This window comes from Sus scrofa, chromosome 2 (genome assembly GCF_054392235.1).
Source record: "Sus scrofa isolate SSC_HxYL_T2T_F1_AM1 chromosome 2, Sscrofa_HxYL_maternal_Yorkshire_Landrace_v2.0, whole genome shotgun sequence".
Lineage (NCBI taxonomy): Eukaryota > Metazoa > Chordata > Mammalia > Artiodactyla > Suidae > Sus > Sus scrofa.
The window spans coordinates 61,484,386-61,501,766 of NC_139384.1; the positions used below are offsets into that span (position 1 = coordinate 61,484,386).

General features: G+C 40.7%; 1 protein-coding gene across 1 annotated transcript in view; it reads left to right on the forward strand.

Annotated features, from left to right (window-relative positions):
- The window catches only part of LYPD8 (LY6/PLAUR domain containing 8), a 120,508-nt gene that overhangs the window by 42,804 nt on the left and 60,323 nt on the right, over positions 1–17,381 (forward strand). Inside the window, exons 4-5 of the mRNA XM_085012173.1 lie at positions 5,562–5,642; positions 9,862–9,952. The gene's annotated coding sequence lies outside the window, so the exon portion shown is untranslated. The remainder of the gene's footprint in view (positions 1–5,561; positions 5,643–9,861; positions 9,953–17,381) is intronic.

Consider the following 17,381-nt stretch of genomic DNA (forward strand, 5'->3'; position numbering starts at 1 on the left):
AGTTGTATCTGGACTATTACATTACCATGAAAGAGGCACAACCTCTAGTGAACCTTTTTATATTTTAGAGGCAATATATTCCTTAATTGGGTGTGTTACTCTGGTCCATTTACCAAGTGACCCAAAGCTACTAGTTTTGAATGGATCCCAGAACAAAAGAAGGTTCTTCAACAGATACAGCTTGCTGTGTAATCTGCTCTCTTCCTAGGTCATGTGATCCCACAGATCCAATGGTACTGGTGTCACTGGCAGATAGAGATACATTTTGGATTCAGGCTGCTATATGTGAATCAGAACATAAACCTTTAAGATTTTGGAGCAAAGCCTTGCCATCCTCTGTGGATAACTATTGTCCTTTTCAGAAGCAGCTTTTGGCTTTCTATTGGGCCTTAGTAGACTGAATGCTTAACCGTGGAAAACCATGTTGCCATGCAAGCTGAGCTGCCCATCATGTATTAGATGTTTTCTGACCCGCTACACTGTAAATTTGGGTGTGTAGAGCAGCACTCTATCATGACATGGAAGTGGTATATATATATTAGTCCTGGGAAGGCCCTGAAGGCATAAGAAAGTTACATGAAGAAGTGACCCGAATGCCCATTGCCTTCTCTCTCCTAGCCTGCACTTATGGCCTCATGGGTAGTACTCAATCATCACTTGATAGAGAAATAGAAGACTTCAGCCTGGTTTACAGATGGTTCTGCACAAAATTCAGGTACCAGGAAGAACTAAACAGCTACAGCATTATATCTCTGAGACATGCCTAAAGGGCATTGTGAAGATAAATCCTTCTATTAGGCAGTCATTTGGGCAGTGCACCTGGTTGTTCCATTCGCTTAGAAGGAAAAGTTGCCAGTTATGTGATTATATACTGATTATGGGCTGTGGCCAAAGATTTGGCTGTATGGTTAGGGACTTGGAAGGAACATGATTGGAAAATTGGTGACAGGGAAGTCTGGGGAAGAGGTATTTAGATAGACATCCCTGAATTGGTGAAAAATATGGATATTTATGCCCCAAGTGAATGTTCACCATAGAGTGATCTCAGCAGAGAAGGATTTTAGTAATCAATGACATTGCCAGTTATGTGGATATCAGTCAACCTCTTTCCCCAGGCACTCCTGTCATTGCCCAATGGGCTCAGCAACATGGACTTCCCTTCACTGAGGTTGACGTGATTGGAGTGATTGCTGAGTGCACAATCTGTCAGCAGCAGGGACTAACAGAGTCCTTAATAAAGCATCATTACTTAGGGTGATTAGCCAGTTATTTTGTAGATTGAGCCACTTCCATCATAGAAGGGGCAACGTTTTGTTCTTAATGGAATAGGCACTTACTCTAGAAAGAGATTTGTCTTCCCTAATGCAATGCTTTTCCACAACTACCATCCAAAGGCTTGTAGAATGCTTTATCTACCACTATGGTATTCTACATTTGAATTACATCTTCTCAAAGAACACACTTCACAGCAAAAGAAGTGCAGCAATGGGCCCATGGACATGACATTTACTGGTCTTACCATAGTCCCCATTCTCTTGAATCAGCCTATTTGATAAAATAGTGGAATGAATTTTTAAAGACAGTGACAGTGCCAGCTACGTGAAAATACCTTGTAGGGCTGTAGCAAGGTTCTCCAGAAGATTGTAAATCCTTCAGTGTTCACTCTATAATCCCAGAGCCAGGATTCACAGGTCTAGGAAAACAAGTGTGAAATTAGAGTGGCACACTTACTATTACCCCTAATGACTCATTAGCAAAAATTTGCTTCTTGTCTTTAAGACCTTATGCTCTGCTGGCCTAGATATCTCTGGAAGGTTCCAGAGAGAGGAATAATTTGAGCAGGAGGTAAATGATTCCACTGAACTGGAAGTTAAAATTGCCACAAGACCTCTTTGCATTCCTCATGCCTCTGTTTCAATAGGTAGAAAAGGGAGTTACAGTGTTGACTCAGATGTATGACCCTGACTACCAAGGGGAAATTGAACTATTATTCCCCAATGAGGTAAGAAATAGTATCTTAGTTCAGGCTGCTATACCAGAATACCATAGACTGGATGAATTAAACAACAAAAAATTTTGGAAGTCTGTATGTCTGAGATCTGTATGTTTGTGGTCTTGGTGAGGACTCTCTTCCCAATTATGTCCTCACTTGGCCTTCCTTGATGCATGCATGCAGATAGCAAAAACTTATGTCACTTCTCTGAAACAGGAGGGAAAGTGGGCAGGGCCCAAACTTTAAAGAATGACACAGCTGTTAAAGATATGACATAGGTGATTAGAACTAACTAGGTCCAAGATGGCAGATGATTCAACTCCCAGTGGACCTTGAGCCTCATTATACACTCCTTGTAATACATTAGTGTGCTGAATGACATTACCACAGGTGCCATGGCAGTTCTTAGGCCAACCATGAAAGCTAAAAGTGGACAGTGACCCAATTTCTGGAAGTCCCTGCCCCTTTTCTAAAATGGTTGGAATAATCCTCCCACTTGTTAGCCTATGAAATTACCCAGACTATAAAAACTATCACATATTTGTGGGCCACTCTATAACCTTTTGAGATAGGCCACATTCTGTCCATGGAATGTGTATCATCCAGGCTGCTTTTCCTTCTGAGATGGCCCACACTCTATCTAGCTCAATAAATGTATTTCTTACATATCACTGCAGGGCCCTGTGGTGTCCTGGGCATGGAAGTCTTTCTGTGTTACCCATTTCTTGTTTGTAAGAATAGGCCTCATTCAGCCTCCATGACTTTCCCTGAGTTCCAAATATGAGGTTCAAACAGTTGCTAATCAGGGAAGGGAGGGGATTTAGAGACAAGGGAGGAGAAGTCAAGAAACAATAGTGCTACTTGGGGAAATGTTCTGGCTTCTCTGTAAGGGATATACATAACAATATCTTTGAGTTCTTCTGCAGAACTAAAACCTCCAACAAATAAAAGATGATAACTACTTGAAATTCTTCATTCCAGAAAAGAGGTAATGGGTGCAATAATCTCAAAGACCATCAGAACCAGTCCTGGGGCCACTAAACACCGGCTTTGAAGAAAAATACAAACTTGAATCTACCCTGATCCTTATCGGTGGCCTTATTTTCTACACCCAAATCTATAAAACCACCTTCTAATATCTCGCAAGGGAAGACACATTCTTTAGGGTACTAGCTTGCTGTGGCCTCCTTTCCCTGGCAAAGCAATAAAGCTATTTCTTTTTCCTCTGTCTAAAACTCTGCCTCCATATTTCTATTCAGCACAAACATCACTTGGCCTTTTGCTGAACTCCTTCTTCACTGAGACAAAAAGAACCTGAAACTTCAGTAAATCCTGAAACCTGGTGTGTAATTTTAATTAAAAGGTGGTGGATTCAAGTCCCAATCTAAGTCATGCAGTTTTAACTCCACTCTCATGACCTAATCAAATCCATTACCTCCCAAAGCTCTACTTCCAAATATTATCACATTGAGTATTAGTGTCATCAGATAGGTTGGGGGTCCCCAGAGAAAGAGAACTAGGAATGACTTCTTGACATGAGAATCCACTTTTGGCCTAAGCTATTTCATAATAATGATCTAAGCCTGGATGCAATGCTTGCCCTTGAACAGGTCTCAGTTATTAATGACCTTAGGAAATAAAGGAATGCAAGTACAGAGAAAAGGCAGTCAGACAGTAATGTAGACTGCTTAATGATGAAGCAGAGTCTGAGTTCCTCCTCAAGGGATATTCATAATGATGTATCTTTGAGTTCTGCAGGAAATAAGGCCCCTGCCTAGGGGGAGGATGAAATGATAGGGTTGACCCTCTTGACTTCAATCAACTAAGAATTGGACTCTGTTTACCTTTCCTCCAATTCTATGCTAAATTCTCCTCTGCTCAGTCCCCTTCATGAATATGCATTTACCCTTAGTTTAAAATTTCCCCAGTTTTGCTGTTTGGAGAGATACTGCTTTGGGAAAGGTTCACAGTGTTCTCTTTATTCTGCAAGTAATAATAAATTCTTCCTTCTCCTAAGGTTTAGCTTGCTTATGTCTTTTGGCACCATATCCACCTTGAGGCAAACATAATTTTGGGGTAAAATTAGGGTTTAACCTATGCATTTTGGGGGAACACATTCAGCCCATAGGAACCAGTGTGTCTGGAATCCTTTAGGGGCATTTCTCAGTATTGAATGTTCTGTGTTTAAGATTAGTGGAAGATGTGAAACTGACCAGGGACCTGTGGGGCTCCCGGACACAAGCTTTTCTGTGTCTGCATTTATTGCTTTTAGGGAATAAGCTTCAGCTTCCATGACCCTCCCTGAGTTCCAAAGGGCAGGTTCAAAAAATTGCTAATCAGGGAAGGGAGAGGATGCAGAGACCGGGAGAAGCAGTCAAGAGACAATAGTGCAGCCTTTGGGCATGGTCCTGGTTACTTTTTATTTTTTTATTTTCTTTTTGGGGCCACACCCAAGGCACATGGAAGTTTCCTGGCTAGGGGTTGAATTGGAGCTGCAGCTGCTGGCCCATGCCAAAGCCACAGCAATGTAGGTTCCAAGCTGCATCTATGACTTACACAGCAATGCTGGATCCTTAACCCACTGAGGGAGGCCAGGGATCAAACCCACATCCTCATGGATGTTAGTCAAGTAATCAATCTGCTGAGCCACAAAGGGAGCTCCCCTGACTACTCTTAAAGGAATACACATAATAATATCTTAGAGTTCTTCTGTAGAACTAAAACTTCTAACAGATGAAAGCAAGAGAGGAGGACCACAAGAACCAATCCTGGTTCCACTTACCACCAACACTGAAGAAGAATAAAAGCTTGTACCTACTCTCATCCTTTTCTGTGGCCCTATTTTCTACTCACAAACTCTAAAACCACTTCCTAATCTCTCCCAAAGGAGAGAAGAGACTATAGGGCATTAGTCTGCTGTGGCCTCCTTTCCTGGCAGAGCAATAAAACTATTTTTTTTTTCCTGCACTCAAAACTCTGTCTCCACATTTCTATTCAGCACTGGTGAACAGAGGTCAAGTTTAGGCAACAGATTCAAACTAGGCAGGACTACTTATGGCCCAGACCCTTCAGGAATAAAAGTTTGGGTTACTCCACCAGGTAAAGAATTACAACCGGCTGAAATGCCTACTGAAGAAAAAGGGAACACTGAATGGGTAGTAGAAGAAGATAGTATAAATATTAGCTATAACTACAGAACCAGGGATTATAATTGTTATCAGCATTTATTCCTTTTTTTAAATAAATGCATAAATATAAATACACACATTCACATGTTTATATAAAGCAAATATCTTTGTTTTGAAGCTGAGCAGGACTCTATTGGGCTCCTGGGCACAAAAGCATTTCTTCGTCCACCATTTTCTTGTCTGTAAGAAATAGGCCTTATTCAGTCTCCATGATATTCCCTGAGTTCCAAAAGGCAATTTCAAACAGTTGCTAATTGAGGTAGGGAGGGTATGAAGAGACAATGGAGGAAGAGTCAAGAAACAATAGAGCAGCTTTGGGGCAGAGTCCTAGTTCCTCAGTGGAAGGTGCTAACAACTTGATAAAGCATTCTTCATTCCAGAAAGAAGACCATGGTGTAATAACTCAAGGACCATCAGAGCTCATCCCAGGAGCACTTGATACCAACTTTGAAGAATGCAAGGTTGTGTCTACCACGATTCTTATTTGTGGCCCTATTTCCTTTTTTTCTCCCTTTTTATGGGAGCACCCATGGCATGTGGAAGTTACCAGGCTAGGGGTTGAATCAGAGCTACAGCTTCTGGCCAATGATGCAGCCACAGCAACACCAGATCTAAGGCTCATATGCCACAGCTTGCAGCAATGCCAGATACTTAACCCACTGAGCAAGTCCAGACATGGACACTGTATCCTCATGGACACTATGTTGGGATCTTAAGCCACTGAGCCATGATGGGAACTCCTCTGTGGCCCTATTTCCACTCCTAAACTATAAAACCCCTTCCTATTCTCTTTCAAGGGAGGGTACAGTCTTGAGGGCATTAGCCTGCTGCAGCCTCCTTTGCCCCCTCTAGCAAAGCAATAGAAGCTACTCTTTTGTACTTCATGCCAAATCATTTCTATTTGGCACTGGTGAACAGAAGTTGAGTTTCAGCAATAGTTTCCTTCCCTATCTTTCTTATCCTCTTATAAGATAAGATGTATTGGATTTATGTAATAGTATTTAAATATTATTATTACATCATAGTATTGAAGTTATGGAATATCAAGGAGAAGAGTAAACATGACCCAAGGACTTTGATCCTCTTCTGGAGAATGGCACTGGGTGATTTTTGTTGTATTGTAAGATAGTTGGATCATGTCAAGTGGAAGTGTTACCTTGTTATTGTCTTTATGGAAATTTAGTATGGTTTAAGGAGATGTGTGTGGATGCCAAGTTGACAAGGGATGGAAATATAATGGTTATTTTTTGTGTCAACTTGGCTAGACCATGGTGCCCAGGTATTTGGTCAAATATTCTAGGTGTTTTTATGAAGTTTTTTTTTTTTTTTTTTTAAGGTAAGATTAACACTTACAGCAGTAGATACTTTGTCAAAGTTCCTGTGCCTAATGCACAGTGAGCTCAAACAAACTGAAACATAACAGTTTGGGACAGAGAAAGGTTTATTGCAGGGCCAAAAAAAGGAGCATGGTCAAAAAGCCCAAATTCCCTGATGGTTTTCAGGGAAGAATTTTTAAGGCTAAATTTGGGATGAGGGCTGCAGGGTGTGTGACTTTCTTCTGATTGGTCAGTGGTGAGATAATAGAGTGGTGTTCCGGGAATATTGTGCTAAACTTGAAGTTACCATCCTCCACCTGGGTGGGGGCCTTAGTTCTCAAAGAATTCAAAGATATATTGATATGTACATTCCCTGAGGAGGAACCAGGATCCTGTTTTATTGCTGCACTGTTGTTTCTTGACTGCTCCTCCTTTATTTCTGCATTCCCTCCCCTCCCTAATTAGTAACTATTTGAATCTGCCTCTTAGAACTCAGGGAACGTCTAGGAGGCTGAAGCCTTTTCCCTACAAACAATAAATGGGAGACGTGGAAAGGATTTTGTACCTTGGAGGGACCCAGATTGTCCTGCTCTCTTTCAGACTGAGTAAAGTGGATTACTTACCACAATGCATACAGTCTCATGCAATCATTTGAAGACCTTAATAAACAAACAAACAAAGAAAACCCTCCTAGAATATGAGGGAATTCTGCCAGAAAGACCTTGGACTTGAACTGCAACTGTACCCTGGGCCTCCAGCTGGTGGAAGGGCCACAGAGGAGTTCCCATCATGGCTCAGTGGCTTAAGATCCCAACATCATAGTGTCCATGAGGATACAGTGTCCATGTCTGGACTTGCTCAGTGGGTTAAGTATCTGGCATTGCTGCAAGCTGTGGCATAGGTCGCATATGAGCCTTAGATCTGGTGTTGCTGTGGCTGCATCATTGGCCAGAAGCTGTAGCTCTGATTCAACCCCTAGCCTGGTAACTTCCAAACCTCTACAATCACATCAGTCAATTCTTTTCTTTCTTTCTTTCTTTCTTTCTTTCTTTCTTTCTTTCTTTCTTTCTTTCTTTCTTTCTTTCTTTCTTTCTTACTTTCTTTCTTTCTTTCTTTCTTTCTTCCCTTCCTTCCTTCCTTCCTTCCTTCCTTTCTCTCTCTCTCTCTCCCTCCCTCCCTCCCTTCCTTCCTTCCTTCCTTTCTCTTTCCTTCCATCCTTCCTTCTTTCCTTTGCATTTTAGGGTCTCACCTATAGCATATGGAAGTTCCCTGAACAGGGGTTGAATTGTGTGCAGCTGCCAGCCACAGCCACAGCCATAGCCACAGCAACATGGGATCAGAGCCACATCTGTGACCTACATTGTAGCTCACAGCAACACCAGATCCTTAACTGTCTGAGCAAGGCCAGGGTTTGAACCTCCATCCTCATGGATACTAGTCTATTTCATAACTCACTGAGCCACAATGGGAACTCAGAGTTAAATCTTTAAAATCCCTATATATAACTTGTTTATGCTTCTCTGGTGAAACTGACTGACATCATTCATACAGGCAGTTTCTGTTGCCTGCTTTTTCTTCAGTGCATGGGTCATACTTTCCTGTTTCTTTGCATGTCTCATACTTTTTTTTGGAAACTTCACATTTTATGTAATGTATGGTAGCAACTCTAAGTACTCTGTCCCTTCCCCCCATCTCAGGTGTTTGTTATTATTATTTGTCTTAGCGACTGGCTGGATTATTTTCATGATGGCTGTTACCTTCATTTCTTTCCCTACCCCACAGAGGAAGCCTCTAAAAATGCTCCTCAGAGGACATTAAGTGCATGTCCCTTGTGTATGGCCACAGTCGCCCTTGGATGACAATGGCTTTGGCAACCTTTATTTATTTCTCTTCCTGACTATGCCCAACTATCTCACTATATAGGCTGATTGCCCTATTGCTGAGATGAGCTCAGCAGGATGGGGCTGAAGAATGGGTGCTGTGAAATTTAAGGAAAAAAGGTAACATAAAACAAGACACAGAGACATTTATGTTAAGTAAAGGTGGGAACCGGGGGACTTAAGGTCTCAGGGACCAAGAGCTCTGCCTCAAGAAACCACACTGCTTTTATTGTGCTCTTTAGGATGACATCAAGTAGGGAGGGGGCTATGGGTGGAGGATATAAGGTTTGTTTACTATTTCATAACTTCTTTTATTATTTTAAAAGCCACTTAGCTGGTAGAGGGTTAAGCTTTTACTCTGACCTTTAGGCACATAACAATCATTAGCAATTACTAGCAATCATTAGCAATTACTCACTTTTTTTCAAATATTAGCCAAACCAAGACTAATTTATTTGCCAATTAAGTCTGGTGTCAACAACCTTGGCCTGATGATTTGTGTGAATAGAATTGATCATATAGATTTTTGGTTTTTTTAGTTGGCTTTGTTAGAACTTTATGAGGAATCTTAGACTAAGCTTTTAAAAGGCCCTCAGGTCTAGGAAAGTCTTGCCAAGGGTTTGTCTTAAAGATTTTTATCTTAAAGATCTTGGTGAATTCCTTCCCTTTTAAAAACTCTGATACATTGAGGTTTTTACATGCTGCATACAAGGTGGCCTTCCTAATTATCTGATAAAGCTTTTGGGAAACTGAGAGTTTCCATTCTCTGAAGAAATCAGGTAGAGAAGAGAGAAATGTTTCAGTTCTGCTTACAAAGGTATAATTCACCAAATTGTGTGTTGGGGAGAATTTCTTTATACCTGGAAAACACAGATTAAAAGCCAATATTATTTTAAATAGAAACCATAAAATTATAACCATATTCACCGGTTCACACAGTCCAATGTAACAAATACTTTTTGTTTAACTGTTTATGAAATCAATTTCCCTTTTAGATTTAAAAAAAAATTTTTTTTTTTTTTTTTTACTCAGCTTATCATTAAGGTCTGGAACTCAGAAACTTGTGTTTTTTTTAAAAAAGTTTGTTCCATAGATCTTCTAGAAAAGGAAATATTTTTGCAAAGGTATCAGAGTAAAGCCACTAACTAACAGTGACAAAAGACTTAAGGCACATTGTAAATCTGATTGTAATGCAAATTTACAATGAAACTTGGTAACTGTTGTGACATATAACAATTTGGACTAACTAGGAAAAAAAAAGAATTATAGCATAGTACCAGTATATATGCAAATTTCAGAAACTGTAAAAGTTCTAGAATATTTATATTAAAAACATCTATTCATCTATATAATCTGAGGCTTGTCACTCATTTGATAATTCTCTCTATGTATTTTAACATTTCAAATCATTTTAGTAAATTTAACATTTTTTTTTTTTTTGAATGCCTCTGTTGCGGAAACTGCAAAAACTGTGGCAATGGAAGGAGACAAACAGCACTCAGAGATATGGAAAAGCAAGGTTTATTCAGCACCGGTGCGGGTTCAGAGGAGTCACCACCAGAGTCTGAGCACCAGGTCTTTGTTCTCAGTAAATTTTATACACTACAAGGTCTTGATTTTCCCATGTAAGCATCCTGGACCTCCCCCATCCCCAAGCAGTGTTCCTCCCTAAGAAACTGAGCAAGCAAGTTACAGAAGTGGAACTGATAAGCAATGCTGGGTACCTGATTAGCAGGGCTGCTGGCTTGAACAGAGGGCACACAGTTGTTACATTGTTACAAGAAGGGTGGTATAGTGATGAGCACAGCTGGAAAGGCTTGCAGCTGCCTTCTTAGCGGGGGGGGGGGGGGGTTGTTCTTTAGTTAAAACTCCATTTCACCTCTAGGATCCCATGAAGCATTTTAAGGTTAGCTGAGTTAAAAGCACTTTAATTAAAATTTGATAGTGTTATAAATAAACCTTTTTTTAAAAATTTGGTCAGATAGAATCATAGGTCACTGTGGATACTTTTTTCTTAACCAAAGTTACAAGCGATCTCAAAAGAAAATACAGTAGATCACTAAAAAAACATTATATAATCTGTTATCAAAGTAGTATTCCAAGGAAACTTTGTTTTCTTAAAGAAACACCAAGTTCGAGATTTGTACCAGCTTATTTTAAAATTAATTTACTCAATTAAGCTTATTTTAAACTTAGTTCTGATAATGCATAACCCTTCTCTCAATGTCTACTTTCCACAAACCTTCCGGCACTTTCTTTATCCATTAGTTTGTCCCCTATTTTCCATTTAAAACAAGCTAGAAGACAGACTTACTCTTCTTTTCCCTTGATAAAATAGAATTCCATTCCTCATTCCTTTGCACATATAACTTTTATGTCTCTCTCAGTAAGTTCTCTAATGGTTTATCTCGCCAATCCTCTATTTTTTTTTTTTTTTTTTTTTTTTTACTTATTATTTTGTCTTTTGAGGGCCATGCCCACAGCATATGGAGGTTCCCAGGCTAGGGTCTAATCAGAGCTGTAGCTGCTGGCCTATACTACAGCCACAGCAATGCCAGAACTGAGCCTCATCTGTGACCTACACCACAGCCCATGGCAATGCCAGATCCTTAACCCACTGAGCGATGCCAGGGATCAAACCTGCAACCTCATGTTTCCTAGTCAGAATAGCTTCTGCTGTGCCATGAAGGGAACTCCTGACCTTGTTTTAACTCTCACCTAAATCTGGAATAAGGCCCTGACGTATCCTTTGGTTTTGTTGAGGCAGTGGACATTGATCCTGTGTGCTGGGGCAGCGTGCTTGTGCCTGTGGCCTAACCCTCCTGTTCTGACTCTGCCAGCAGCAGCAGTGTGCTGGTGCCAGCACCGGGCTCTGCCCACTCCCCTCCTACATTAACTCTGTGAGCAGTGGTAGTCCGCTTGCGCCTGGGTGGTGGGCTCTGCTCCCCTCCCCCTCCTGCACTCCCCTGCAGCAACAGCAGCAGCAGCTGTGGCTGGAGAGGGGCCAGCACCATTTTGGGGATTGTAAGTTGGCATCAGCAAGCTAAGGTGGTCCCATGGAGGGGAGGAGGTCCCAGAATGTTCTTGGGTTTCCTCCTCATTTCCCTTTTGGTCCTGTGCTCTGAGGGGAAATGAGACCACCAGTCCCTGTCACCAACAGAGAGCATAATAAGTTCCCTCTTGAGATGCCAGTGACTTGTCCTGGACAAACTGAATGAGTAACTGACAGACTCAATCCTAGTCCAGTCTGAACTTTGACAAGAAGATGGATGAGGAAAGAATAGGTGTCTGTGTCCTTCTTTTTGTCCTTCATCTGTCACCCCAATACTTTAATATCAATCCCAGAGGACTGTCTGGAGGAATTTGGTCCCCTCCCCCATTCGATCCTCCAAATGGAGGTACAGGTCATGAAGACTTGCTTCCCATTTCCCAGGATCGTGTTCTGATCCTCTGATTTCTCCTGAAATCACTGGTCTCACCTGAGACCTTTTGAGGTTCATGCTCCGATTTTATGATTTCACCCAAAGTCACCAGTTTCACCCAAAACTGCCAGTCTCACCCAAGACCCTTTGAGGCTTAATGACCCCATCCCCAACCACTTGATTGCACACACTATCTTCCCTACCTTGGTCCATTAATGGAAGTTGCTCGGTGATTGTGCAATTTCCTGTGTTGTCGAGAACCCTCCATGGGTTTGAAGTTCACAGGCATTGGACTTCTCAATTTAGGGCCACCACAACAGGCCATGGGACGCTTCTCCTCTCCTTGAGAATCTGTGCTGCTGCAGACCCCAAATCCTGGATGAGGCCCCAAATCTGTTGAATTGTGGAAAGTAACATATTGTCTTTTCTATCAAAGGAAATCTCTCTCTCTCTCTTTTTTTTTTGCCATTTCTTGGGCCACTCCCATGGCATATGGAGATTCCCAGGCTAGGGGTCTAATTGGAGCTGTAGCTGCTGGCCTATACCAGAGCCACAGCAATACAGGATCTGAATCACATCTGCAACCTACACCACAGCTCAAGGCAATGCCAGATTCTTAACCCAATGAATGAGGACAGGGATTGAACCTGCAACCTTATGGTTGGTTGCAGCCACGATGAGAACTCCTACCAAAGGAAATCTTGGTTACTCCATTTTGCTCCAGTTTCAGCTGAAACACCTTCCTGCAACCCATCCCCTTCCCTCTTCCCCTCTTCTCCCAGTAACAATTTGTTTCAAATTAGCCAACTGAGAAGAATGTGCACCCTGACCTGACCAAAGGGAAGGGGACAGGTACATCACCTGTGTTAGAGATAAATAGGGAGGGTCTTTTCTTCTTTGCATGTGCTTTTTGAGTACCCACACCCTTCTGCAGAAGTAAAGAGCCTTGTCAAGATCTTCCTGTGTTCATGTGTCTCATTTTCTGACACTGACAATCTGAGCCATGTCCCCAAAACTCTGAAGTCAGATGATTTTCTACTATGGATGCCTTAGAGGATGGGCAAAGACCAAACCTACTTTCTTCCTTTTACTTTTTTTAGATTTTCTTTATTAAGGCTCCGTCACACCTCCTCAATCTTATATATGACAATAATAAAATCTTAGGTATGAAGGTGCCTCAGAGATCACCTAAAGAATTTAACTTCATTTTGAAAGTGGGGAAATTGAATTCAAGAGAAATAAGGGATAAGCCTAAGGTCCCACAGTCAGTTCACAGCCAAATAACAAGTATGACTACCAAGACCAGCTCAGCATGTGAAGGCTGAAGAACAGGTGCTGTGGAACTTAAGAAAAAGTTAACATAAAACAAGATGCAGAGACATTTATCTTAATTAAAGGTGGGAACTTAGGAACTCAAGGTCTCAGGGACCAAGAGTGTTGCCTCAAGAAATCACACTGCTTTTATTGTGCTCTTTAGGATTACATCAAGTGAGGATGGGGTTGTAAGTGCAGGATATAGTTCTATTATTATTATTATTATTATTTTGCCATTTCTAGGCTGCACCTGTGGTATGTGGAGGTTCCCAGGCTAGGGGTCTAATTGGAGCTATAGCTGCCAGCCTATGTCAGAGCCACAGCAATGCAGGATCTGAGCCATGTCTGCAACCCACACCACAGCTCACAGCAATTCTGGATCCTTAACCCACTGAGCAAGTCCAGGGATTGAACCTGCAACTTCATGGTTCCTAGTCAGATTCGTTAACCACTGAGACATGATGGGAACTTCAGTTCTTTTATTATTTTAAAGTTCTTTTATTATTTTAAAAGTCCCATAGCTGATAGATGGTTAAGCTTTTATTCTGACCTTTAGGCATTTAACAATCATTAGCACTGAGGAAGCTTAGCATGAGCTGTCTATGCAAAGCATCTAGAGAATCATTATTGTGCCTTCACAAATGGCATGCCTATCTGCAGCAACTGGGCCTGCCTTGGTTTGCACCATGTTCTCCTTGCCAATGCATATTCTGCTAACAACCGTTCATAAACCCCTTGGGGCCATGAGGTCCCTCTTTCTCTTATTTTAACAGGACATATCATGCTGTGCAAACTGCTTGCCAATCTGCACAGGTCCGGCATGCCTAGACCAACACATTATGTCCTCATTCAGCTGACCACATGAATAATTTATGCCTTTTGTTCTTTGTTCTTAAGCTTAAGTTATTTACCAACACTGTGACAATTTTTCAAGCAGGAATATGTGGTAAAGTAAAGCAGGACAAGATGGAGTTTTCAGCATAGAAAATAGAAGCAAAGAGGCTAAGAAAAGATTGTAGAAACATGTCTCCCAACATATGACAGCCAGGTCTCCTGATTCAAAAATCTGGACTGGTTTTTCTTGAATGTTTCTTCTGGGGTGTCCCACAAAAAGTAACCATGCAGTCACTTTGATTTTCTGGTTCTTTCATGATTTTTAAAAAAAAATTATTATAGTTGAATTACATGTTCTGTCAATTTCTTCTGTACAGCAAAGTGACCCAGTTATGAATATATAAACATTCTTTTACTCACCTTATCCTCCATCAAATTCTATCACAAGTGATTAGAAGTACTTCCCTGTGCTATACAGCAGGATCTCATTGTTTATACACTCTAAATGCTATCGTTTGCATCTGTTAACCCCAAATGCCTAGTCCATCCTGCTTACTCCCCTTCCATCTTGGCAACAAAAAGTCTGTTCTCCATGTCCATGAAATTTTTTTCTTTTCTGTAGATAGATTCATTTGTGCCAGATATTAGATTCCAGATATGTGATATCATATGATACTGTCTTTCTCTTTCTGACTTACTTCACTTAGTATCAGATTTTCTAGTTCCATTCTTATTGCTGCAAATGGCATTATTTTGTTCTTTTTATGGCTGAGTAGTATTCCATTGTGTATATATACCAAATCTTCTTAACTCATTCAACAGTGGATGGACACTTATGTTGTATCCATGTCTTGGCTATTGTGAATAGTGTTGTAATGAACATAGCAGTGCATGTATCTTTTATAAAATTACTTAATGCATTTCATTACATTTATAGGGGTACAACAGTCATCACAACCAAATTTTATAGCATTTCCATCCCCAAACCTCAATGCATCCCCCCATGCCCCAAGCTGTCTCATTTGGAAACCATAGGTTTTTCAAAGTCTGTGAGTCAGTATCTGTTCTGCAAAGTTCGTTGTGTCCTTTTTTTTTTAGATTTTACATGTCAGTGATAGAGTTCAATGTTAGTGTCTCATTGTCTAATGACTTCACCTAGCATGATAATTTCTAGGTCCATCCATGTCAATGTACATTTAGGTTGTTTCCATGTCTTGGCTATTGTATATAGTGCTGCAATGAACATTTGAGTTCATGTGTCTTTTTTTTTTTTTTTTTTTTTTGGTCTTTTTGTCTTTTTTTTTTTGTTGTTGTTGTTGTTGTTGCTATTTCTTGGGCCGCTCCCGCGGCATATGGAGGTTCCCAGGCTAGGGGTTGAATCGGAGATGTAGCCACCGGCCTACGCCAGAGCCACAGCAATGAGGGATCCGAGCTGCATCTGCAACCTACACCACAGCTCAGGGCAATGCCGGATCGTTAACCCACTGAGCAAGGGCAGGGACCGAACCCTCAACCTCATGGTTCCTAGTCGGATTCGTTAACCACTGCGCCACAACGGGAACTCCTCATGTGTCTTTTTGAGTCATGGTTTTCTCTGGATAGATGCCCAGGAGTGGGATTGCTGAGGACTCTCCATACGGTTTTCCACAGTGTTTGCCCCAATTTACATCCCCACCAACAGTGTAATAGTGTTCCTTTTTTTCACACCCTCTCCAGCACTTATTTTTTGTAGACTTTTTTTTTTTTTTTTTGCTTTTTAGGGCTGCTCCCATGGCATATGGATATTCCCAGGCTAGGGGTTGAATCGGAGCTACAGATGCTGGCCTACACCACAGCCATAGCAAAGTGGGATATGAGCCACATCTATGATCTACACCACAGCTTACAGCAACGCCCTATCCTTAACCTACTGAGCAAGGCCAGGGATTGAAACCACAACCTCATGGTTCCTAGTTTTATTTGTTTCCACTGTGCCACAATGGGAATTCCTGTTTGTAGACTTTGCGATGATGGCCATTCTGGCTGGTGTAAGGTGGTATCTCATAGTGGTTTTGATTGGCATTTCTCTAATAATGAGTGATGCTGAACATATTTTTATGGGTTTTTTGGCCATCTGTATGTCTTCTTTGGAGAATTGTCTGTTTAGATCTTCTGCCCATTTTTTGATGGGGTTGTTCATTTCTTTTGGTATTGAGCTGCAGAAGGTATTTATAAATTTTGGAGATTAATCCCCTGTCAGTCGATTTATTTGCAAAGATTTTCTCCCATTCTGTGGGTTGTCTTTTCATTTTGTTTAGGGTGTCCTTTGCTGTGCAAAAACTTTTAAGTTTAAGTTCCATTTGTTTATTTTTGTTTTTATCATCATTAATCTAAGAGGTGGATCTGAGAAGATGTTGCTGTCGTTTATGTCGGAGAGTGTTTGGCCTATGTTTTCCTCTAAGAGTTTTATAGTATCTGGTCTTATATTTAGGTCTTTAATCCGTTTTGAGTTTATTTGTGTATGGTGTTAGGGAGTGTTCTAATTTCATTCTTTTCCATGTGGCTGTCCAGTTTTCCCAGCACCACTTTTCTCCATTGTATATTCTTGCCTCCTTTGCCATAGATTAGTTGACTGTAGGTGCATGGGTTAAATTCTGGGCTTTCTATCCTGTTCCACTGATCTATATGTCTGTCTGTGTGCCAATACCATATGGTTGTGAGGACTGTTGCTTTGTAGTATAGTCTAAAGTCAGGGAACCTGATTCCTCCAGCTCCATTTTTCTTTTTCAGGATATCTTTGGCTATTTTGGGTCTTTTGTGATTCTAAACCTTAAAATATTTTGTTTTAGTTCTGTGAAAAATGTCATGAGTAATTTGATCAGGATTACATTGCATCTGTAGATTCCTTTGGGGAGTATTGCCATTTAATGATATTAATTCTTCCAGTCCAGGAAAGTGGAATATATTTCAATTTATTTGAATCATCTTTAATTTCCTTGACTAATTTTTTATAGTTCTCAGCATATCAGTCTTTCATCTCCTTGGTCAGCTTTATTCCTAGATATTTAATTTTGGAAGGTGCAATTTTAAGATCTCTGTAGCCTTATTGATTTTCTGTCTAGAGGATCTGTCCATTGATGTGAGTGGGGTGTTAAAGTCTCCTACTATTATTTTATTCCTATCAATTTCTCCTTTTATGTTTGTTAATGTTTGTTGTATGTATCTGGGCACTCCTATATTATGGGCATATATATTGATGATTGTAATATCCTCTTCTTGAATGGATGCTTTTATCATTAGTGTCCTTCTTTATCTTTCTTTATGGCCTTTGTATTATAGTATACTTTGTATGATATGAATTTTGCCACTCCTGATCTCCTGCCTTTTCGATTTGCATGAAATACCTTTTCCTATACCCTCACTTTCAATTTTTATGTGTCCTTTGCCCTAAGCTG